Source organism: Carcharodon carcharias, chromosome 2 (genome assembly GCF_017639515.1).
Source record: "Carcharodon carcharias isolate sCarCar2 chromosome 2, sCarCar2.pri, whole genome shotgun sequence".
Classification (NCBI taxonomy): domain Eukaryota; kingdom Metazoa; phylum Chordata; class Chondrichthyes; order Lamniformes; family Lamnidae; genus Carcharodon; species Carcharodon carcharias.
In genome coordinates this window covers 214,609,919-214,635,927 of record NC_054468.1, presented here as the reverse complement: position 1 = coordinate 214,635,927, position 26,009 = coordinate 214,609,919, and the positions used below count along the sequence as shown (strand labels likewise).

General features: G+C 39.6%; 1 protein-coding gene and 1 pseudogene across 1 annotated transcript in view; one reads left to right on the top strand and one right to left on the bottom strand.

Annotated features, from left to right (window-relative positions):
- prkd3 (protein kinase D3) overlaps window positions 1-26,009 on the bottom strand; it is a 410,491-nt gene that overhangs the window by 243,087 nt on the left and 141,395 nt on the right. The window lies entirely within an intron of this gene.
- LOC121269485 lies at window positions 1,824-9,536 on the top strand (annotated as a pseudogene).

Here is a 26,009-nt window from a genome sequence, read left to right as displayed (position 1 = left end):
GTTAAGGGTCTCAATTGATGTGGTGAGAAGGCTGGCCATGGGCCTTCCCACCACAGATTTAATCAAGGTAGAGGTAGGAAGGTGGCAGGGTCCCCACTCGCTACCACTCCACCCAATTGAATTCCCTAATTGAATACAAACATTCCCCTTCTTGAAAACTAATGCAGAACAACTTTTTTATTCGTTCATGGAATGTGGGTATGGCTGGTTGGGCCATTTATTGCCCATCCCTAATTGCCCTCGAGAACTGAGTGGTTTGCTAGGCCATTTCAGAGGACATCTAAGAGTCAACCTCATTGCTGTGGGTAAGAACAGCAGATATCCTTCCCTAAGGGCAATCGACAATGGTTTCATGGTCATCATTAGATGTGGTGGAGTTTGAACCAGGTTGCATGAGCATTACCCTAGGTATCTGGGTATACTAGTCCAGTGACAATACCACTGCACCACCACCTCTCCTGTGAAAGTGGTGCCTTAATCAGATACTAATATTATAGACAGAGTCAGGAGAATTTAAAATGGGGAATAGAGAAATGGCAGAGAAGCTAAGTGATTACTTTGTGTCTGTCTTCCCTGAGAAGGCTACAAGAAATCTCCCAGAATTAGAGATCCAAGGAACTAGGGAGGATGAGGAAGTGAAGGAAGTTTGTATTAGTAAGAGGGTTGTATTGGAAAAATTAATGGGGCTGAAGATTGATAAGTCCCCAGGACCTGATGACCTTCATCCCAGAGTGTTGAAAGAGATAGCTATGGAGATAGTGGATGCACTGGTGATCGTCCAAAATTCTGTAGATTCTGGAATGGTTTCTGTAGATTAGAAAGTAGCAACTGTCAGAATCACAGAATTTTAGCGGCACAGGAGGCCGCCATTCAGCCCATTGTGTTGGCACTAGGTCTCCAAATGTGCATTATGACCTAGTGCCATTGGCCTACTTTTTCCCCATACCCGTGCACATTGCTTCTATTCAAATAATCATCTAATGCCCTCTTGAATGCCTCGATTGAATCTGCCTGCACCAAACTTCCAGGCAGTGCATTCCACACCCGAACCACTTGTTCTGTGAAAAAAGTTTTTTCTCAAGTCACATTTGGTTCTTTTGCAAATCACTTTAAATCTATGCCCCCTCGTTCTTGATCCTCTTACAAGCTGGAATAGCTTCTCCCCATCTACTCTGTTCAGTATCTCTATCAAACCTCCTCTTAGCCTTCTTCTCTCCAAGAAGAACAGTCCCAACCTCTCCAATCTATCCCCATGGCTGAAGTTTCTCATCCCTGGAACCACTTCACTATTTAAGGAGGGAGGGAGAGAGAAAACAGATAGCTAGAGACCTGTTAGCATTTTCCCTACTAGTGATGTAAGGCTAGAATTTATTATAAAGGATGTGATAAATGGACACTTGGATAATAAAGATCTGATTGGGCGTAGTCAACATGGATTTATGAATGAGAAATTATGTTTTGACCAACCTGTTAGAGTTTTCTGAGGATGTTACTACCAGAATTGATAAAGGGGAATCAGAGGATGCAGTATACTTGGATTTTCAGAAGGCTTTTTATAAACTCCCCCACAAGAGTTTGGTTAGCAAAATTAAAGCACATGGGATAGGAAGTAATATACTGGCATGGGTTAAGGATTGGTTAACAGGCAGAAAACAGAGTAGGAATGAACGAGTCATTCCTGTGTTGGCAGGCTGTGACTAGTGGGGTACCACAAGGATCAGTACTTGGGGTCCCAGCTGTTCACCAATGTATATCAATGATTTGGTGTGAGGACCAAATGTAATATTTCCAAGTTCGCAGATAATACAAAGCTAGGAGGGAACATGGGTTGTGAGGAAGATGGAAAGCGGCTACTGGAGGATTTGGATAGACTTAGTGAGTGGGCAAGAACAGGGCAGATGGAATATAATGTGGAAAAATGTGAGATTATCCAGTTTGGTAGGAACAACAGATGGGCAGAGTATTTCTTAAATGGTAAGAGATTTGAAAGTGTAGATGTACAAAAGGACCTGGGTGTCCTCATCAACAAGTCATTGAAGGCTAACATGCAGGTGCAGTAGGCAATTAGGAAGGCTAATGGTATGTTGGCTTTTATTGGAAGAGGATTGGAGTACAGAAGTAGTGAAGTCTTGCTTCAATTGCATAGAACCTTGGTTATACCATAAGCAACCCTGCACAGGTTTGCTGGTTGCTCCCAATGTGGGTACAGACCCACCTGCCACAGGTTTAATACTAGTGGTGGCAGATGAAGCCCTTAAGTAGGCATTAATTGCTTAATTGCCCAGTTAAAGGTCTCAGTTCTCAAGTACCATGTGCAGTTTGGACCCCTTAATTGATTGCCAAAGAGGTTCACCAGCCTATTCCCAGGATGGCAGGACTATCCTATGAAGATTGGGAAATCTCGGCCTGTATTCTCTAGAGTTTTGAAAAATGAGAGGTGATCACATTGAAACCTCCAAAATACTTAAAGGAATAGACAGGGTAGATGCAAGTAAGATGTTTGCCCTGATTGGGGAGTCTAGAACCAGGGGGCACAATTTCAAAATAAGGGGGAATCCACTTAGGAATTAAGATGAGGAGAATTTTTTTTTTAAACTCAGAAGTGAATCTTTGGAATTCTCTACCCTAGAGGGCTGTGGAAACTCAGTCATTTAGTATGATTAAAGTAGAGATTGATAGATTTCTAAATGCCAATGACTTAAAGGAAGGACGTAATGTAGGAAAAAGGCAATGAAGTAGATGACCAATCATTATCATATTGAATGGCAGAGTAGGCTCAATGGGCTGAATGGCCTACTCCTTGCTGGTGGTGGCAATAACAGCAGAAAATAGAGTTGCACTTTTTGGGTGCTTGAAATTGGCTAAGTTCTCAGCACCTGGCAAAAAATATAAACAAAATGTAGCATTAGGCTTTATGTACTTCTGGCTATAGAAAACTGAAACTTACCTGGTGACTGAGGTACCAGGCAGAATCTACTCTGGTTCTGTTTTCGCTACCTTGCAAATAATTAATTGTACTGTACTGCCAAAAAAGAAATAAGCCTTTGCAGAGTTTTACCATGGCAACTGCATTATAATCCATAGGTTCACATCACACCAGGAAGCCTACAATTATCTTAACAAGCCCTCATGCTTTATATTAATATAGTACAAGGTGAATTACAAACCCTACGATTGTAGATGAAACAGGCATTGAATGTGATTGCAACCCATCATCTTTGCAGGATGTTAAATGAAGCCTACAATTTCTTTGCTCTTGAAAAAAGAATTTGTATTTATAAAGCACCTTTCATGGCTACAGGCCTTCACAAAACAGTGAAATTCAGAAGAAACATGGCGACCAATATGTACACAACAAGCACCCACAAACAACAATGTGATAATGACCAGATAATCTGCTTAAGTGATGTTGATTGAGGGATACACTTTTTTTATTACTCATTCATGGGATGTGGACGAAACTGGCTAGGCCAGCATTTATTGCCCATCCCTAATTGTCCTTGTTCAGAGGGTATTTAAGAGTCAACAACATTGGTCAAAGCAGGCAGATAACTCATTTGATCATCTTTGAAATAGTACCATGGATCTTTTATATTCACTTGAGGGAAGACAGAGCCTCGCTTTAACATCTCATCTAAAAGGCAGTACCTTCAAACAGTGCAGCATTCCCTTAGTGTTGCACTGAAGTGTCAGCCTAGGCTTTTGTGCTGAAATCCTGAAGTCGGATTTGAACCCGCAACGTTTTGACTCAGAGAAAAGTGTGCTACCAACTGAAACATAGCTGGCATACAACATAATTTATACCAATTTAAGAAAATACATTGTCTGGAGTTTTCATAGAATCATTGAAGGCAGTTTGGAAGGCGTTTGCTTTTATGTCGCTTGCTTCAAACATTGGATTGTCATTCAAGTAAAGCACATGTTTTGTCTCCAGAATCATAGAAGATCCTGTCAAGGGGAAATGTATTATTTTTTTTTCATTTGTGATGGAGCCATGAACAATATGGGATACACCTCAGAGTTTACTCAACACACGAATAATGTGCTACCTTTCTGCAACATTTACATTGGAAGATTCAGGATGTTTGGCCATCGTGAATCACAATGTTACAAGATTAACAGTAAACCTTAACTCTTGGTATCCATTTATAATAGCAACACGAGTTTATTAACATAGTTGTGCAGAGTTACCGATTTAACTCTTCAGGAGCTAAGGTATAAGTGAATGAGGAAGCTAATCACAAGATATATGGCCAACAAGGTCTCAGACAAGATCAGAGAGGGCATATTACAGGTGCATAACCAGGTTACCTGTAGATATTTTGCATTTTCAATTGCCGCTATGCGCAAATAGGTTTGCACCATCTTTTCTGAACATGTAGAACAAGGTTGCTCGACGTACAACCCGCCAAGCATTTCTAACTGGCCCGTGGACCAGAACTTAAAATACAAGAAAAGAGGCTGCAAGGGAGAGGCTGCCTGCCAGAGGGTGTGGCAAAGAGATGCTGTGCAGGAAGAGGCTGAGAGGGAGGCTGTGAGGGAAGGGTATCTGCCTGGGTAGTGAAGAGGCTGCAAGGGAGGAGGTGCCTGCAGGTTGTAGGGAGAAAAAGAGACTACCTTCTGAGGGGCAGGCAGTGGGGTGGAGAAAGAGAGGCTACAAGGGAGAGGCTGCTTGCAGGAGAGGTTGGGTGGAGGGGTTGCTGCCAAGAGGCTGTGAGGGAGGCGCTGCCTGCCAGGGATTGGGAACAATCAGGAAGTTGAAACTATCCTCTATGATTTTGTGTATAGGTAGTGGCATGCTGGCCTTCATCGCAAAGGCATTTGAGTACAGGAGCAAAGATGTTTTGCTGCAACTGTATAAAGCCTTGGTGAGACCATATCTGGAGTATTGTGTACAGTTTTGGTCTCCTTATCTAAGGAAGGATGTACTTTCCATGGAGGGAATGTAACAGAGGTTCACCAGACTAATCCCTGGGATGGCAAGATTGTCTTCTGAGGAGAGATTGAGGAAATGTATTCTCTAGAGTCTTGGAGAATGAGAGGTGATCTCATTGAAACTTACAAAATTCTTACAGGGTGTGACAGGTTAGATGTAGATAGGATATTTCCCCTGGCTGTTAAGTCTAGAACCAGGGTACAGTCGCAGAATAAGGGGCAGGTTATTTAAGACGGAGATGGGAGGGAACTCTTCACTCAGAGGATGGTGTATCTTTGTTAATCTCTAATCCAGAGGGTTGTGGAAGCTCAATAATTGAGCATGTTCAAGACAGTAATCGATAGATTTCTGAATATTGACATCAAGGGATATGGAGATAGCGGGGAAAATAGCATAAGTAGATGATCAGCCATAATCTGTTCGAATAGTGGAGCAAACTTGACAGGCCAAATGGCCAACTCCTGCTCCTATTTCCTATGAATGGTGGCACAGTATTCAGCCATTGAGAATCGTGCAGCCAAGTCCAATCCTATGCTCTACCATGCACTTTCCAGCAAGAGTCACTGAACAATGATCAAGTGTAGACTGATTTCTTCTTTCACTTCATTTAAGTCAGGATTAATGAGACCAATTATAACACGCTTGTTTCCAGCCCCACTAAGGTCATCCAGTCAGTGCTTGAATGTGGAATCTTCCTGGTTTATGTGGGCTGGCTCTGCACATTGCAGCGCTTTTAGCTTTGAGTCTTCAAGGAAGTTTTTCCTGTACTGCCTTACAAATATATGCATGGCTTTTTATTTTCTACATTAGTTTCATAAAATGAGTGAGCGCTTTATTGCACAAAATATGATAGCATGATAAGAATCTAGGTAAAGTTTTACTGGTGCTGATTTGGAAGTAAACTTGGGGGTGATATCTGGGTTCTTTTTGTTGCACTCAGAGAAATTCCTTGGAGTCGGATTTCAACATGGCAGCATAGTCTGTTTTGGCACATTTTTAAAAACCTGAATGGATGGTACAAAACTAGTGACTAATGCTGTGGGAAGGATGGAGAAGAAGTCACTGTAGTCATTAACAGAGAACTTTCCCTACACATTTATACTACAAAATTTATCACTATTTGAATTTCTGTGACCATTTATTTATTTTCCCCAGGTTTAAGACAGCATATCTAAGTGTTAAAGAAGCAGAGGGATTTAGGGAGGAAATTCCAGAGTCTCAATATGTACTTTGGGGAAGAGTTGAGCTGACCTGTCCCCAGAAAGGAACCATGCTGGGTTGTGCATGCATAGGTAAATAAGAGATGATTCAAATGTGTAATGGGCAATTCTTTTAGCAGTGTCGGGTCATTTAGGGATCACCTACTGCCTTGGTGTAGCCGCTACAATGCCAGCTATCTCACTAAATCAGTGTTCAGTGTTGTGACACAAAAGTAAGCTAAAAAATTAGTCTTCTCATTTGAAGCTTGTTAATTAAATGCACTTTTTTGTTGTTTTGATAATAGCAAGACAGAATACTTTATCTCCAAAATTTGCTCACTAGCCCAGTGAGTGAGAAAAAAAATTGAATATGGCCCCTCGAGCGAAAAGGTTGGACATTCCATTCCTGATGTCAAACTTCTTGTGAATGAAGCCCTGAAGGATAGTTCATGAAAAGACCATTCTGTTCCGCCAGTCAGTTAATATATATGGTGTGAAATTGAGGGGAAATTCATCTAAAGTGTATCCTTTCTACTGGCATGACTGTTAAACACTCAACTGTAGGAACCTAATTTAACAAACAGCTGGATAAATTTATTGCAATGATAGCAGCAAGTGATAACCCAATGGCAGCAGTTATAGGAGATCTAAAAATAAAATCAAAGCTACATTATCTTTATTACCTTTTCACCTAAAATACACTTTGGCTACCATGCTCAGCTAAAAAAAATCCTTCATGAATATACATTAAATACATACAAACTATTAGAAAAAACAAATAGCAAGCAGTGGGTTTGCCAGTAATTAAATCCCATAATTCTCAAAATTTAATCCATTTTAATCTCGCTCTCAAGAGTTCATGTCATCACCAGATCAACCTGATTAAGTGATTGCCTTAAATATCGGCTGGCAGCCATCCAATATTCTATAATTAATGGAATATCCTGGAGAAAAACACTTGTGTCTACAATTTTTCTCCACCATTTAATGCAGAACACAATTTTTTATTGAAGAATTATATAGGATTTTTCTTTTGCTTCCATTTTGAAGCATTGTTTCAAAAATTTGTGGAAAACCAGACCATAAACAGCTCTTTTTTTAAAAAAAAGCTCTACACTGATGGGAGGCTTGAGCACAACAAAACTAATTAAGATAACTTTCCTATATTTGGAAACATCTCTGATTTCACATTGCTTCTCAGATCTATAGATATGGATGGAAAGCTCTTTTTTGGCCAGCAGGGACACAATGAGCAGAATGGCCTCTTTCTGTGCAGTTTTTCTTCTATGCTTCAATGCTGTTTTAGTTCTTGGAGAACGAAATCCTGCACCACAGTTGCTTGCATTCCTCATTTTTCCTGGCCTATAGTTCAGGAACTCAACTCAGAAGTAGGTTTCCACTTTGGAAAATGAAACAGGAAAAATATCCCCAAAAAAATGTTAAATATCATAGGGTAGCTTTCATAATCTTTTTTGAAGGAGGAAGAGAGTGGGGAATTCTTTATTTAATCAACTCACTCATTGCTGTACCACAAGGAAACCAGCTTTTTTAAAAAAAAATTAGTTATGCAAGTTTTCAGAATTTTTAAGTATTTTGGATGAGACGTTAAACCGAGGCTTTGAGGCAAACGTAAAAAAGATTGTTTTTAAAGATCAACTGTAGCTAAGTTTGTTTCCCGTATGGAAGCTGCATCTCTACTGTGAAAAAAATGGGAAGTATGTGTTCTCACAACCACTGGTGAAATCGCAATAGTAAAATAAATTTGTGGATCTGTTTCACGAGGTTTTTAATGATGCACCAAGGAAAGAAAATCACTTCTCAAAACTGCTGAAGCGGTGCCAATCTCCAGTCCTTGCCAAAATTAAATTGCAGCATTTTGGCCACTTGATTACCCATTTATCATATAGATTCCCCCACTCCACCTAATGATAAATTGTCAACTGCATCTTGGCAAAAACTGGCTTTTAGTCTTCTTGAATTACAATTCAATGTCACATCATTGAAAAGTACACATTCACACTTAGAGTACTTCTAAAAATGAACAGATGACAATTGTAAACAAAAGGGATGAAGAGCGATTTCCAAAAAGACACAAAGTTAATCAGCTAGGCTAAAAATGCTCTCAATCATTGAGCTATACAATATGTTATTAATAAACTGGAGAGATTGAGGCATTGTTCTCTATTATTCCTGGGTAGAAAATTTTACGACAGCCAATTTAATGCTATGTCACATTAACTAATCTGAATGGTGCATTTAGGCCATTTTTTAAAAACTATCACTCACGTCCCCGCAGGTTGTAAACCACACGCTATGTCTCAAATTACCACTATTATATTGCACTGTGCACGCAGTGTTGCAGGGATCTCACGTGATGTGCCTAGAAGATACAACAGTATAACACTGGAGTACTTTTTCGCGAATTTTACTATCAATTTGTCTTACACAAAGCTACATTGATAGAAATAATGTGCATCAAGCTCATGAAGAAACACGATTATACATTGGTGCCAAATGACCTAACTATAAAACATAAGGAATGCAGAAGTTCCTTCAGTCCTTGGAATGTCATATTAAAGCCAGGAAACCAAATACATTTCTCCTTCCTCCCAAATTGCCATTCATTCACTGACAGAGAAAATGACTGAAATGACTAAATACTGTTGCAATATTCCACAAAGCCTTCCCTGACTCATTCCACCATGAGATAGTTTTTGTTTTGATTCTGCTGACTGTCGATACCAGAATTGAAAGTTCATGCTAAGAGTAAATGAACAAAATAATAAGTGGTTACTTGGGGGGGAAAAATACTAAAACTGAACAGAGGTATAATTCCCACCACAAGCAACCCCAGGAAGAGCTCCTTCGCGCAACTCTCTCCCATATAGCTTTTCCAAATTCGACCAATGGTGCTCCTGGTTTCAGTGCTTACTCCTTCATGGTGAGATTAGAGTGAAGCAAATAGTTGGGAGTGTTTGCATTTTTCATTCTCATTGTTTCTAATTTTTTTTTGCTTTAAAATTAAAACAACAACAAAAGCACTACAGATAGAATCAGGGCCAGCAATTAGTTATTCTGCACACAGTCGCCTGGAAGATTGTGGTGCGAAGTTGTGTTTACTGGCTATAAATAAGGCCTTCAAAACCGGAGAGAGCACACTGCTCTCCTGAAGATTTAGGGTGTTCATTGCCATGATGAAACAGTATTTTAGCTGGGCAAAAGATGCCTATATCTGCAAAGCAAAGAGCAACACTATCACTCCTAATGGTAAACCAAACAAGGCACATGTCATTTGGGGGAAAGTGAGCCAAGCTCATGGAAACAATGGCATGGTCTATGCCAAGTTCAGCACTTTCCTGCCCACAAAGGCTATTCGTGAGATGCTGTACCCAAAGATTTAAAGAACAGCTGTACATAAATTAACAATAAATTGTAAATTGTTCTTTAAAAAAAATACTGCATATATCAAGTGCAGATTGTAATGCAGACTTACTTACAGAAGATAGGTCCCCATTATAATCAGAGTACCTTTATTCTGTGTATTTGAGATTCATCATATTCTATTTACAAGTTTCTGAGTATTTAAGGGTACTGATCTTTTCTTTGGCAAAATCTTTTTGTGGCTCTCCCCACCAATACAGAATCTTTCATCCATGCCATGAAACCAGTGTTTCATGGAATAGGAACCAAGTGAAACCACAGGGTTATCAACAACTCCGTCACCACCACTCCGCAGAGCTGCCCATCATTCGATTATTGTCAATACCTCTCCCCTAGTGCTTCTCTACAGGTAATATCTCATACATATCCTTTACTCAAGACAGATCCCTCTCTTTTTAAGAGGCGAATGTATTTCAGTTATTTCAAACATACAAAATAGGAGCAGAAGTGGACCATTCGGCTCCTAGAGCCTGCTCTGCCATTCATTAAGTTTATGGGTGATCTGTTTGTGTTTCACATTCCACATTCCCATATACCCCAATAGCCTCTGATTCCCTAGCTTAACAAGAATCTATCAAATTCCACCTTAAAAATATTCAATGATCCAGCCTCCACCACCTTCTGAGGCAGAGTTCCAAAGTTGCACAACCCTCAGAAAAAAATACTCCTCATCTCTGGCCTAAAAACGGTAACCCCTAATTTTAAAATGGTGCCCCCTATTTCTGGACTCACCCACAAGAGAAACATCCTTTCCACATCCACCTTGTCAAAGCCATTCAGGATTCAAACAAGTCACCACTCAACTCTTCTAAACTCCAGTGGAAATAAGCCCAGTCTGTCTAACCTTTCCTGAGACAACCTGCTCATTCCAGGTGTCAATCTAGCAACCTCCTCTGAACTGCCTCCAACGCATTTACATCCTTCCTCAAATAAGGAGACCAAAACTGCAAACAATGTTCAAGGTGTGGTCTCATCAATGCCCTCTAGAACTGAAGCATAACATCCTTACTTTTATGTTCAATTCCTCTCATAATAAAGGATAGCATTCCATTAGCATTTTCAATTACTTGCTGTATCTGCATGGTAACTTTTTGTGACTCATGCACTAGAACACCTAGGCCCCTCCGCAGCCATTCACCATTCTGTTTTTTTATTCACTCCTAATTACAAATACTGAACAATACTGATATCAAAGGAGATCACATGAAACACATGTATTCTTTTGGATGGGTTTCTAAAGGTCACAGGGCTGACTTTTGCTTTCCTGTCAATGTTTAACTGCAGTGAAGGAAAAAGTGAAGTTGAGGCAGCCAAGTACGGGCAACCGTTTTTCCACACTGCCCTTATCCGTTACCTGTGTGGGCACCACAATCTTTCAAAAAATCAACATAGAGAAGGCAATGTTACTATATGATTACATCACCTAATAAAGGTATTAGTGAGAATGAAAAAGGGACCCGAGAAGGAAAAAGTAGCCCTCCAGAAAATCTCAAGAAGAGCCCTCAAAAAAAATTGTTTTGACCATTTGGTCCCAAGCTCTGAAATTACTTCTGTAAATATTTTCATCTCTCTATCTCGCTTTCCACCTCTAAGACATTCCTTAAAATCTACCTTTTTCACAAAGCTTTTGATCACCTTCCCTTAAGTCTCATTTGGTTCAGTGTCATTGTTTTACAATTCCTCAGTAAAACATCATCCCAACTGCTTCACAATGTTAAAGTGCCTATATAAATACAAATTATTGTAATCGGTCACTCCTATCTTGGAGTGTTTGTTGGGAAATACTTGTTGTATTGATACTTATCAAACGGGAGTCAGCTTTTTTAAAGAGCATACTGAATAAGCATTTCTCAGGTTATTTCAACCATAATTGCAACAGATAGGGTTGCATTTCACCACTCTGTGATGGGCGTTGGGGGGAAGGACGTGCAGGAGAGGTTGGTTACACATTCTTCCATACTGCACAATCCTACCCATATCATGGAGCCAGTATGCAGCATTTTAAAAAATATATAAATTGACAGTTGATCCACTATATAATCTGGAATGTAATGTCTGAAAAGGATGCGAGAAGCAGATTCAATATTAACTGTCAAAAGAAAATTGCTTAAATGCTTCAAGGGGAACATGTGTGTTAATTCATTCTGAAGCCACTTGAGGAAGTAGGAAACCAGGTGCCAAACTTTTACTCAATACTAGATTTATTACTTAGCCGAATTATCCCACAGGGAACAATTATCTATGTAATATTCAATGGCAAACTATTCTCAGAATGCCCCTTGAATAGATTTCCCATAAAATATTTGACAAGTAAAACCCCGTATCTATTGCTTCTCTAGGTGCAAGTGTTTCTGCAATAAAGTACTTTTTAAATCACCCTTTTAATTTTCTTAGCTTCCCAGGCCAAGTGACAACATTCCCATTTTCACCCAACAAGAATATCTAAGTCAGCTGTACTTGAATACCCATCTGGAAGACTGGCATAAGAAGTATCACTAAACATGTCTCATATGAGTCCTTCAAGGCTAGAAACTTGAGTGCACATTAATCCATATTTAATTTTTTAAATGTTTTATTTTCCCTTAAAATATCCTTGACTGTAGCATGCTTCATCATAGTACTTAATTCCAATACATCAAAACTATCATCTGGTCTTGTCTGAATGCATAGCTAATTCAAATGTCCAATCAAACTTCTTAACTACTCCATTTCTTTAGATGTAACATCACTAATCCCAGTTAACCATGATGAATAGGCCTTAATAGTTTGACTACCATGTTGGAGAACCACTGTCACATCCTTTCCACCTTTCCACTCAGAGTATGCTAAATCCTTAGGATTAAAGTTTATCTCAGACGATTTTATACAATGCTTAGAACTCTCCAAATTTTCTCTGCGATTTCAGCCTAAATGAATGTCCTTCTGCCTGTATGTAAATCATTCAAGAATGCAGAAAAAGTTGAATATGATTTCAGCAGAGACCAGTAATAGGTTTATTATTTTCTTAGAATCCGAAAACCCAGGTTTTCGGATTCTAAGAAAATGGAGCCACAAGGTTCAGGGTTTAAACAAAATAATTTAACCACACAAAAATCAAAGAACATGAATTATAATAACCAAACCCCATCTTAAATAATAACGTTACATTAAAGAACCACACCTGGAATCTACTGACCCCTGTCATTAACTTATGGTTGGCCCTTTGCTATTCTATTTTTATCTCCCAGGTAACTCAGTCACAGGATCAGTTACTGGAAGCCAGGTGCTTTACCAGAAAATTCCCTTTCAGAGAATCCTAGTTCTTAAAGAGGCCATCACCCCAAGACAAGAAAATATGGGCTACAACACCCAACCCCACCCTGCCAAAAGTACATAGGCTACCACAGTAATTGTAGATCCTTCTAGGGCACAGGGTCTTTCACGCAGCACAGAAGGTAATTTGGGATTCCATCCATTAACAAGGACTATACCTCCCAACCATCTTTAGTGAATTCTTTGCATGGACCGCCCATGCCAGGGCAGTTCTCAAATTTGCAGTTTGGTTGATCAGCTAAGATCGTATGCAAAATTTCATCAATCACTGTGTGATTTCTTTCAGAGTCCATTGCTAAAAGGCCACTGTCGTCTCTGAACTCATCATTAGCAAGTTCCCTCCCATTGTTGATAAGAAATTTAGTCGGTGCTCCAAGTCCAGCCCATATCCTTTTCTCCATGACTTTATTTACAATTACCCTTTTGTCCTTACCATGTATTACTGTAGAGAGGTCGAATCTGGTTACCATGTGTATAAAGTGTAAAATGAAAATGTGTCTGATTTTGTTCCACACCTTTAAATCCATGGCTACTACTTCATTAAAGTCTTATGCCAATGGAAGACTTACAATGGGACATGGTGATATTCTCTGATGCTTGTTACATGTATCACATTTTGCACTTAAGTGCTCATCATCAGCCACACCTACATCCTTTAGTAGGATTTTTAATCTGTGACAAAGTTGAGCAAATTGTCCATGTAACTTTAAGATAATTTGATTTCTTTCTCTGATTCTTAGCAATTGACTTCTCTAACATTCTGATGAGAAATGTCAGGGTTTGTTAAAGGGTGCAATAATGCCATGATTGGGTAAACTGCAAACCTACTGACTTTCGAAAGAACAATTGCTTTACCATGTTCCATGTCCAGCTTCATTTGTGCCTTTTTCATGGAAGCTCAGCAGCAAGGGTATCTCACTAGAAATTACAGCAGTACTAATAAAGTGGTTTACTCCATCTATTTTGCATGGAATCAACACCCTCTTTAGTGGCTTCAATGTGTTGTCATCCCCAAACCATGAAACAAGTAGGACTTTCATACTCCGACCTTACAACAGAGTGAATCCAAATAACATTTTAATGAATCTGTTCCACACAATTCCGAGATGCAACTGCTAATTAACACTGTACCATTAAGTTAATCCATGACTAATACACTTATTACCGGACTAAAGCCTCTTGTGACTAGTAGAATTTCCTCAGGCTGATCATCTTCAACTTCTGAATTGTGCATCATGTGTCACTTTGAATACCCTGTCTTCTGCTTTGGGCAGTTCAGCGCATAATAATATTTTGAGTCACATTTGAAATACCCGTTAACTGTTCCCCAGCATTCCTAGGTTCATTCATCTATTATTGCTACTCCAATCCTGTCGTCTGCTCTGATATTCAGATCTCCTAGAAGTGCCTTCATCCTCATTACTTCTGACTAACTCTTCCGCTGTACTGACGTTTGCTCCTCCTATATGAATGATCTCGAAAGGCTGCAATCATTCAGTCCCCCTCCATTTGCGACACTGTGGAATGTGCCATCATGGCTGCTGGAAAAGACTGCTTCCCCAGAGGTTATTTTTTTAAAGCATCAGATATCAAATCCAAAAGGGTGCCTCTTTCTGAGAATCTAACTTCAGTTAAGACCAAAAGTCTATCCATATGTAACAACTTAGCATAATCCAGAAATTTGAATGCAAGCAGTGAACAAGGAATCGCCAAATTGAATTTCCGCAATATTTCATATAGTCTGTCAAAGCCCATGATACATTTTTCTATGCAATAACCACTAATCTTTCGAAATCCATGAAAGTCTGATCATGCCTCATAGACATTTAATAGATCATTCTTACAAATTTTATCCACGAAATTTAACAGAATATCCAAACCTTCATCAGTATCCAATTGACGGGCATCCAACTCACAAAATACTTTGCTGCTGATTTTACTTTTGACAGAAAACAATAATGCCTATGTCATGCCTTGTTTTCTCTTCAGTAATGCCATGACCCATGTTCACTGGTCATAAATGTCAGATTTGGAGAACAGCGGTTGTTAATATCCTGAGACTTTAAACCTGCCTTCAGCCATTTTTCACAAAAGTAACTCAGGTTATAATCCTCCGTCTGGGGAAAAAAAAATCGTAGTTTCCACCTTTCTTCACCTTCAGGTAACCATTCTCTGCCACCATGTTAATTTATTCTGAAGCCAGTGGGTGAAATAGGAATCTAGACACTTTTTAAAAAAAAAACTTAACACTAGATTTATTACAAAATGCAACATTACGTATGTCTGCCTTCTCCCTAAACAACACCCAGAGTCCCAGAAGTCTCTCTTTATATGTACTCAAGGTACTTAAATCAATGCCCTCCACCTATATATCCTTAACCTTAATAATAAAATTAGCATACCATTAATGACACGCAGGGCTATGGAGAAGGAACGGGGAGTGGGAATAATTGGATAGCTCTTTCAAAGTGCCTGCATGGGCATGATGGGCCAAATGGCCTCCTTCTGTGCTCTATGATACTAGTTAAACATTGACTTGTATCGCACAGTCACAGCAGTGCAGATGTATGTATCTGACATTAATTACAGAATTTTGATTGTTGTAAGATATTTTGTTTTATCCAGGTTTCAGGTACTGACAGAGCTTCCAGGTCAAAAAAGTCTGACATAAAGTCATACATCCCCAAATTGCTCGAGAATAACTTTAACACGGTTGCTCACCTAAATGAAATCAGTTACATTTTCTGCAATGCATCATGAATAACAATGACTGCAGTGTCACAAGCTCTTACACCCCAGTGCTTTCGTCACAAACTGAAAAGGTCACCAATTTTTGAGAATTACATAGCAACAGTTTTTGTATATTAAGACTGAATTTCCAAGGAATCAACTGTAGGAACACTTTTAGGTAAAACTTTTAACAATGACATTACCATCACAAATCCTCATACTAAAGTGACCTGTCAACAACTGCCAACGCGAAACCTTTCAGAAAATTTCTGACCCGGCCCCAGTTCCTCCCGACTAAACCAGTATAATTACAGACAAGAAAAATACTGAGGAATTTCAACATCAGTTTTAACCTCATAATTCATCTAACTTGTCCTGGTTCTGTTTTGCTCCAAAATTTATGGCATCATCAGAATTCCTGGAACAGATTGCGATATTGCAATCCCTTGCATGTATTCATTATTTCTCCCAACACTGATTTTGCTCAGAGCACATTTGCTGTTAGAATCCAGATTCAAAAACAGCTGGATTTAAATTTCCTATGAAAAGTCAACCGATTTATACTACAGGGCAGTTCAACCAGCTGGCAAGGGAAAAAAAATTGCTGCAATCAGCCTACCCACTTCTATTTCATTTTAACCTCTCCTGCCTTGAATTGCTGTTCTCTTCTAGATACTTTTACATTGTCCTAGCACACAATTTTTTCTTAAAGTGTGTATTACCACTGTTGTTCTAAAATGGTCAAAACAGAAGGCCAATTTAAAAAGTACGACAACAATTAATCTGAACACTGAGCCTGAGAATAGAAGGTGGCACCTATGTCTTCTTGCCAAAAGAAAACAATGCTTTGAGCGCCCAATATCTATGCTTGCAGGAACTCCAGATGTATTCTATTCAGAGCAAACAGAGCTCCGTGAAAGTTATTCATGTCCTCGACGGACAGTGTCTGTCAATTGCCTCTCATGCCCTGAAGGTAGAGAATAAAGCCATAGCTTAGTTATCTACCTAAATAGTTGAATGTCCTGTTTCCATACTAATGTTAAGTGGTACAAGTAGCTTAGTGATATGAGTATTAGCAGATTGTTAGCCAGGGAATTGGACATCTGAGCCTGACCCTTTGCCTATATTTGCTCGTGCACCATTGAGTAAGCATTATTTCAGTAGACAAATATAGACAAAGAGAAAAATCTGCCATGGCTCCTCTGCCCGACCGCTGTCCTGTTGAAAGATACGTGGATGTGAATGTGGATGTCAGATGGAACAGGGTTGAGCTCAGTTGTCCAATTCCATGGCCAACAACCTGCTAATACTATCACTGAGCTACTTCGACCACTTAACATTAGTGCAGAAACAGGGCATTTGGCCTAACAAGTCCATGCCTATGTTTATTCCCCACATGAGCCTAATGTTCATATGACTCACTCAGCCTGTGATGTTTCTATCAGGGTGCTGAAAACTGTACCACGGCTGACTTTACACCTTGTAAGTTCTGTACAGTGATCTGCGCAAAAAGAATCCTCCTTTAATCCATCCAAATGACATTGATTTTATTATGTTAGCCGTGTCCCTGGAGTGTTATAAAGCTTGTGCATCAGTGGAACTGCAGTAACCACCCCATTGAGCAATTAATTGCCAGCTGTGTGTGTGTGTGTGCACATGCTTTTTAATATTTCCTGCTGGCTGCCGGAAGCAGTGCTATTTCTGTAGGTTTTTTTCTTCATTGCATGATAAGATCATGAACAATGCTGAAGGTTGGACACATTCTAATTGTCAAACTAATCATGGAGGTCTCAGAAAAGTAAGGGATCATGGAAACACATGGGCTTCATTTCCCTAGCAAACACTACAAGAAATAACAATACTCAGTAGTTTGATCAGGGCTCACTTTTCTTCGTTTTTCAAAATCATAGGTAACAATTTTGTTGTTGAAGAAACAGTTGGTAGAGAATAAATAAAATTTCCGTTGAAAAGCGGATTGGCAAAAAAAGTCACTTTCAACGCAATGAACGAGTGATGAGATGGAGAACTAATGATATTGGTTGGGAGGGGGTGGGGGGGGGGAGGAAAAATAAAAGTCTGAAAAATTAATTTGCTATACTAGAGATCAGTCCCCTGACATCACTTGCCATCTTCACCTTGTATTTACATAATGCCTTTAACATAAAATGCCTCATGGCACTTCACAGTGTGTTATACGCAAAAATTTGGCAATGAACCACATGAAGAAACAGGGCAAGTGACCAGAGGTCATATTTGGTCAGAAGCAGGTTTTGGGGAGGAGAGGAAGTTTAAAAGGAGGAAGGGACAGAGGAGGAGAGGTTTAGGCAAGGAACTCCAGACCTTGGGTCTTGGCAGCTGAAGGTGCAACCACCATTGGTAGAACGATTATAATTGGGAATGCACAAGAGGCCAAAATTATATACCTCAGAGGGTTGCAGGGCTGGTGGTAGTTAAAGAGATAGGGAGGGAAAAGAATTTGAGCCCTCAATATCATGAAGAGATTTGTAAACAAGGATAAGAATTTTAAAATCAAAGCATTCCTTAACCAAGAGCCAGTGCAGGTCAGTGATTCACGAATGGAATTTGTCGCAGGCAAGGACCATATTTTTACCAAGAGAAGTATGTGGAATCCACCAGGAGTGCACTGAACTAGTTAAGTCTGGAAGTAACAAAGGCATAGATGAGTACTTCAGTAGCAGATGAGCTGAGGCAGGGACAGATTTAGGCCAAGTGCGAGATGAGAATAGCTGGTCTTACTGATGGCGTGGATTTATAATCGGAAATTCGTTGTTGGGTCAAATATGACACCAAGGTTACAAGAAGGGCTAAAATGTCTGTCAGTGACTAGAATGATACCAACAATCAAGATCTGTTTTTAAGCAGGGCACTACACGGTTTAAGTACGAGTTCTTCAGACTTGTACTTTACTGCACTACACGGTTTAAGTACGAGTTCTTCAGACTTGTACTTTACTGGTCTACCTCCACAGTTTAACATTCAATTTGCTTTGTTGATTGCTATTTCACAGTGGTTGGATACATCAAGTCTACTAATACCGTTTGAGCTCTTTCAACTTCAGGTGGCTATTTCAACTTTATTCATTGAGTACAAGGAATCAACCGTGGCTTGATGGTAGAATTCACGCTTCAGTCTGAAGGCTGCGATTCATGTTGCATTGCAAACAAAAGCACAGAATCTAGGCTAACCAATACAGTACTGGCTATGGGAATGCTGCACTATCGGAGAGGCTGCGTTTTGAATGGGATGTTAAACCAAGGCCCTGTCTTCCCTCTCAGATCCAATGGCATTATTTCAACACAGATCAGGAGAGCTCTCCTTGGTGTCTGGACAATATTTCTCTCAACTAATATTACTAAATTAGATTCTGGTTACTGCTGTTTGTGAATCCGTGCTCAGCACACGTTGGCTGCTGTGTTTCCTACATTACAAGTGACTACACTTCAAAAGTATTTTATTGGCTTTAAAGCATTTTGGAAGGTCCCGAGGCTGTGAAATGTACTATGTGCATGCACTGGATGACCCAAGATGACCTACCTAAATTAGGAAGAAAATAATTTCTTTGTTTGTACTGTACCATTGCATATTTGATCTTTGCAACCCATTTCAGCAGGCATAAAGCACCAATGATCTTCACTGTAAAACGTGCCATGCATGGTTTGTACAGCAAAATGACCAATGTGTGCGTACTTGTGCCTTTTTAAATAAACCATATGCCAGAAGTTCCAAATCAAGAACATGAACTAGCTCAGCAACAAGTCTCAACATAGCACTCAATGCCCTCACCACTTGCAACACATCTGTCCAAAGGTGCATATCCTGAATGGTTTCAGAACAGGAAGCATGGGGGAGTCATTTGAGTGGAATGAGCAGTGACGGATGTGAAAGAAAAGTTGGCTGCTGAATGTTGGCTCTACATTAACACATTTGTCAGCCATGACTCAGCTGGTAGCACTCTCATCTCAGAATCAGAAGGTTATGGGTTCAGGTCCCACTCCAAGGCTTGAAGACAAAAATCTACACTGACCCTGCAGTTCAATACTGAGGGAGTGCTACACTGCCAAAGGTGCCATATTTCAGATGAGACATTGAGTCCCATTCTGCTTTTTTGGTGGATGTAAAAGATCCCACAGCACTATGCTGAAGAGCAGGGGACTTATCCCCAATGTCCTAATCAATATTTATCCCTCAAATCAACATCACAAAAACAGATTATCTGCTCATTACCACATTGCTGTTTGTGGGAGTTTGCTGTGCGTAAATTGGCTGCCATGTTTTCTACATTACAAAATGACTACAGTTCAAAAGTACTTAATTACTTCATTGTCAATATAGTTCTTTGAGAGAACAGAACAGTGCTATACAAAACCACATCTTTCTTTATTCCTTGCTGAGGAGTTGCTTTATTATACTGTCATTGGGCCAACCAGGAATCAAAGGATACTTCAAGAACACAAATTTGTGCTTCACCCACTTGCCAACTTTGAGTACACTTCAAATTGATTTTGTTACACTATTTTGTTACACTTAAAAGATTCCACTACCCACTTGGGGAAAGACATATGAGCTCTCTGCTCTACTGAGCTTTGTGCAACATTAGCAGCAGCTGCAGGGAAGACAAGCACACAGTTCACAGATCTCTCAGGAATTTGCCCAGTGATGCGGTCAAGTACTCCACACATCATGACACATAACTGCAGCCTTCAACATACTTGAGGGCAGAATCCAAACAACCAGTATGGAATTCAGATGCAGTGAATGGACTACGCTAAGTGCAGCGGTGGTTCAACATAGGCTTGACTTCCAGCAGGGTGTCATGGCAAGAAGCATCAGCAGTCTCTTGACTGCAGCTGCTCAAAACAAGCAACAGACCAGGCCCCAAAAGCAAACAGAACATTGAAACTGGGAAAGGAAAAGCGGATTCTCCCAATGGGCAAAACCATTTGGATATGCAATACGTCAGGGTAAGGAGAAAGATGAATCACATGTAGATCCTCATCAAGCCTGTCAGGGGGCTTCCACAACAGATTGCTCTGATGATGTTTAAGTACTAGAGTAGAAAGACAACATTTCAGTATACATTTTACAAAAGGAGAGTAGTGATGTATGAGATGAAAATCACAATACACTTTCACGTTATTTTCGATAAAGTCAACATAACAGCAACTTACTAGTCATTGTTTTCTTTTGAAGTTAATGTTAATCATAAAAAGCGGCAGTGGAAAAATAATGACAGTTAAGAAGGAATGTTCAATTAAACTTAAAAGTAGGTCTCAAAAGAAAGAGCTCAATAATATCTTAATGAAAAGTAATCTGTTGTATTGGTTGCTCAGATTTTGTTATCTTCTCATCATTATTTTTTGTCACCTCGTCTTCCTTTTGCACCATGGGTTGTGGCTGTGATTTTTTTTTTAAGGGGCTACAAGGGCTTCCTAGAGCTGTCATGAGTCACTTTTGAGTTGGTAACCTCATCTACAAACAGCCTAATGATTGAACCTGGAACTACTAGGGAAAACAGCATTGCCATAATATATGAATATCAAGAACATTTATCAGTAACACTGTATTTATATACATATTTCCTTCAAAATAGTTCAGACCATTTGGATAAAGAATGAGTAATATTCTTCCCTTATATACCCTGGGATTTTCCATAACTGAATGGTTGTAACATGGTCACAATCAATGACATTCAATAGAATGTCACATACTGCATAAAACCATTTCAAGCCTTGGCTGCTGTTAAGGATGTAATCAATAGGATGTCTAATTAGGACATCAATGATCTGGACAATGCAGCAGTGAACCGCGAATTGTCTGAACCTTGCCAAATCTCCTATCAACTGGAAGCAATTTGTGCTAGAATTCATTGAATGCTAACCGTCAATTTTACTGGCAGTATAATGCTGATGTAGTTCTGCTTCCAGATGATGGTACAATTCAGAAATTGTTTCTTTGGTGAGGCATAACCTCTTCACACTTTACTCTTCAGTGAGACCAAAGTTGCACTTTCATCAGCAGTACAGAATCACAAATGTTACAGCGCAGGAGGCAGCCATTCAGTCCAGTATGTCTGCACCGGCTCTCTGAATGAGTATTATGGCTTAATGCCATTCTCCTGCCTTTTCCCCATACCTTTGCACATTGTTTCTATTCAAATTCTATTCAAATAATCAGAGCTGCTTTTGGAATGGTGTTTCTCCTTCTATGGCCTTGGACCACCTCAAACCTTTTCTGTTGCTCATCCTCCTGCTCCTTCATGCTGCTGTTTTAATTGAAAGGCTGGAGCCATTACTGTCAATGGCTTCCTGCTCAGTTCAGTGTTGGATCTCTGCCAACTCTCTTCATTACACTACTGCCAACTGTTTAGATGTGATTAACACCATGCAAACCTGGACAGAAAGTTTGAACAAATGTGCACACTGTTAATTGATTCTCCATGTATTAACATGAATTGTGCCCGTTTTAGAACCTTGGGTTAGAAATAAAAATGCATCTCTGTAACAATTTGGACGTCACCTGTGCTGGATCTGGATCTTTCAATTTGCAATATATCTGCAATGGTAGATTCAGATTATAAAGAGTTAACTCAAGACCACTGCCTCCAAACCCCCACATGCAAACACGCATACACAGCATTCTTTCTCAATCCCAGGCCAGTTGCCTAAACATTAGTGGAATTGTTATTACAATCTCGAGCATTTCTCAAAATAGTATTCTTCAGTGCTCCGCCACGACACCTTGAAAGTCAGGGTTTTGGCTCTTTCCTCTGGGTAAGCCATCTCCTAAAAGGTAGCAACAGGAACTCACATCTGAGAAGGGAAAGCCAGTAGCTTAGCCAGGAAAGAGTTCAAGGAACTGGAATAGGTTTGGTTTAGAGTCTCAACACACTGCTTTCACCACCTGCCCTAAAAAAGTGAAAATGTATATGGTGGTACATGCAATATTTCAGTAGCTAGTATATAGAGCATGGATTCTAAGTTATAAATCCCAAGACATGCTGTCATACTGGATACTAGATATTATAAGGTAAACTGCAAGGAACGCACAAGTCTACTTACAAAAGTAAGCAATAAGACTATACCAAATAAGAACTAACTGACAAACCCAAGAATCTTGGCATTCATTAAAGCTTACACGGAAGGTTACCATATCTTAACATACACTGACATTCCGATTGAATAATGGTAGCAAAACAGCGAACAGAGACAGGATACAGCATTACAGTCACAATTCAATGGGAGAGGTGTGCGTGATGGAAGAGGAGAGGGACAGAACACAAGCAAGAATAAGAGTGAGCAAGCCAGTAATCGAAAACACAAATAGACAGATGACGCCATGTTAGTCACACCAATTGACCAAATCAGATTTGAATTTGCATTTAGAAATCACTAATGCAAGAGGATCACCAGATGTTATTTGCAACACACAGCTGCTATAACCAATATTCAGAAAACATTGTAAATTAGGACATTTCCATATTTTATTCCATCTTTAAATTAGGATGCTAAAAGCAATATGTAAAAAATTTCCAGATTTGCTAAAGAAAATAGCATAAATTTTGGAAGAAGTGATGGTCAGTGCTCAGTGTGAAACACATTTTAATAATTAAAAACATTTGCACTTCTTTGATTTCAACAGATCAGTCGTAATTATGCACAGTCAACATGTGAATTATCAGTATACTTCAACGGCAAGTGGAGCCATGAACAATCTACATTGTTCTTGTTTCTTCGCCTCAGAAAATATTTTAGGAAAAACTTCACACAAACAACACTGGCCACAACAACCTTTGTTTCAACTGAACCAACATTAGGTAGCTACCTTTGCCAAAGTTCTAAACTGAATAGTCAACTTTAGAGTAACAGATGAAAACAGTGGACCAGGAATTCCCAAAGACAACATTATACAGCAGTATGAGTTGATGGAGTACAGGAATGATATTTCACAACCAAGTGTAAATGCATGTTTTATTTATGATTAGTTGCTTTCTAGAGATGAATATCAAATGTAACCAGGCCAAAAAATAACTTGTACAAACCTGCACCTTTGAATTTGGATTTATTTCATTCCTTTTAAATAAAAATAAAACATATCAGCTCATTTGCCTTATACTGTGAACTCCACCCAACATAATTATTTGCAGATGCACCAAAGTTCTTCACTTTCTATCATGATGCAAGATGTTAAGAGCCATTGCATTCCTTCGCTAATAACATGCAATTTATTTTATCTGGTGTTTGCAGTACCTGAGTGGCAGATATGCATCCAAATCACTGGTTATCTTAATTTGTCGGGGGGAAAATTAGATGCTGTGACAGCCTAGGGAGGTGATCTTTTACCCACATGCAATGTTCCTAATTTCTAGGCTTTGGTCTGGAACAAAAATTCATACCCAAAATGCTGTGATTACATTTTATCTAATCCTTTCATAACAGGCACTATGTGGTGCTTATTAAATGGAATCATGGTCTCATTGCTCAAATGTGTTCAGAAAAGTTGCGAAAAAGATACAAGTAGGGAGCTGCTCCCATGACAACTGGCAGCTAAATCACAGCAACACCTGAATAATGCTTGTTTGAACAGCTGCACCAAGATACGCTAATCTTTTATTTTAACTAGGGAGAAATTAGATCCATGAAACCAAATATATATCAGTGCCCAAACAGAGAGAATATAACTGGAGAATTATTAAATGATTGCTAACACTTTTCCCATCTAGTGAAGCACTATAAAATATTCTATAAACATGTGCCAATATTTCATCTTTTTTTGTTTTTTTCTCTTTGCCGTTTTTCTCCATTCTCTCCTAAGGTAACACTCCTTGCTGGAAACAGTCCCCCAAGGTGTCAGCCATTGCTCAGTTGGCAACATATTCATCTCTGAATCAGGAAGTTATGGATTCAAATCCCACTCCAAGACTGGAGTACAAAAATCTAGGTCAACAGTCCACTGTAGTACTGAGAAGTGCTAAACTGTTGCATGTGCTGCCTGTCTTTCAGATCAGAGGTTAAACTATATTCTCTTTTGGGTGGACGCAAAACCCTGTGACACTATTTCGGAGAAGAGCAGGCTACTTATCCCAGTGAATATTTATATTTAAATCAATATAATCCATAATAATAATGTGCAGTTTTTGTCTGCCCATGTGGACAAAGCTTGCCACATGCAGGACAGCAGAGGGACTTACACCAGGTGCCTTGCATCAGATGGATCAAAAAATTGTTACACTCAGTGCTTGGAATCCAAATGTTACAAGTTTTAAAATATCTAATTAACCAATTGTCATCCCACAAGTGCAAAATAGAGTTCGGCAGAATACCAAGCAAAGCTTTCTGCAAAGCAAGGCCCACAAACCTGACATCAGTCATCAAAACAGACGGAAGAGATTAGTCACCTTAAGTGAGTCTCCCTGTGCAAGCTCAGTGGGCAAATCCCCAGTCAGTAATAATTCCTTGAACTTTTACTCTTTAAATCCATTTCAATAGTGTATAGGTTTTTCTATTGGTGTGTAGCTCTCTTTGTGGCATTGGAGGGGTGGACAGGCAGGTTGCATCAGGACTTAACCAGGAAGGTAGTTTTTAAGCAGTGAAGCTGTAAACCTGTTCCATTTTGAAAGTCAATAGTGCCCTGTGTTTAGTTCAGGCATAACTGATCCTACTGAATTTTAAGGCCTTTCAGCCACAGTACATCCAGCGGCTGGTAACTGTGGTACCCTTGGGCTGTATGCCTGACATCTAATTTATATTGTGAATATCAAGAGTATTGTATTGAAATTTGTATTGCTGTTTGGAGAAAAGTTGAATTCTATTGCACTCTAATTTTAATTTGAAGTGTCTTGGAATGTACTTTTACAAATTTTATGAACAAAGTATATTTTTTGGGGAAAGCAAGGTTCTCTGAGGTGGCAGTAGTGGGAAAGAGACTACTGTCCACCTCCTTCTGGAATGTGCCTTTACAAAGGAGACCTGGAGAGGGAAGCAGTAGTTTTTGTTGAAGTTCATCCCAAGAAGTTCCATGAAGCAGCATTCTGTGCCCCATGAGCTGTTCCCAGGGGGACAGAGCGAGATGAACATCAACCACGACTTGAAGACCATCAGTTTCATGAAAGACGCTCTTTGGTCTACCCGAACCTTGCTGGTCTTCCAGTGCAAAGAGCTGTCCTTGGCCGAGTGTTGCAGACTGGCACATTCCAAGGTCTAGGACTTTGTGCTGAGGGACGTGATAAAGTTCCGGGCAGCAGCCTCAGAGGCATAATGGGGAAAGGTCACTGTCTAAGACTTTCAGCCAAAGTACACTGAGGGGCTAGAAACTGTAGAACCCCTTGGGAACTGTGCCTGACATGGAATGTATATCGTAAATATCAAGAGTAC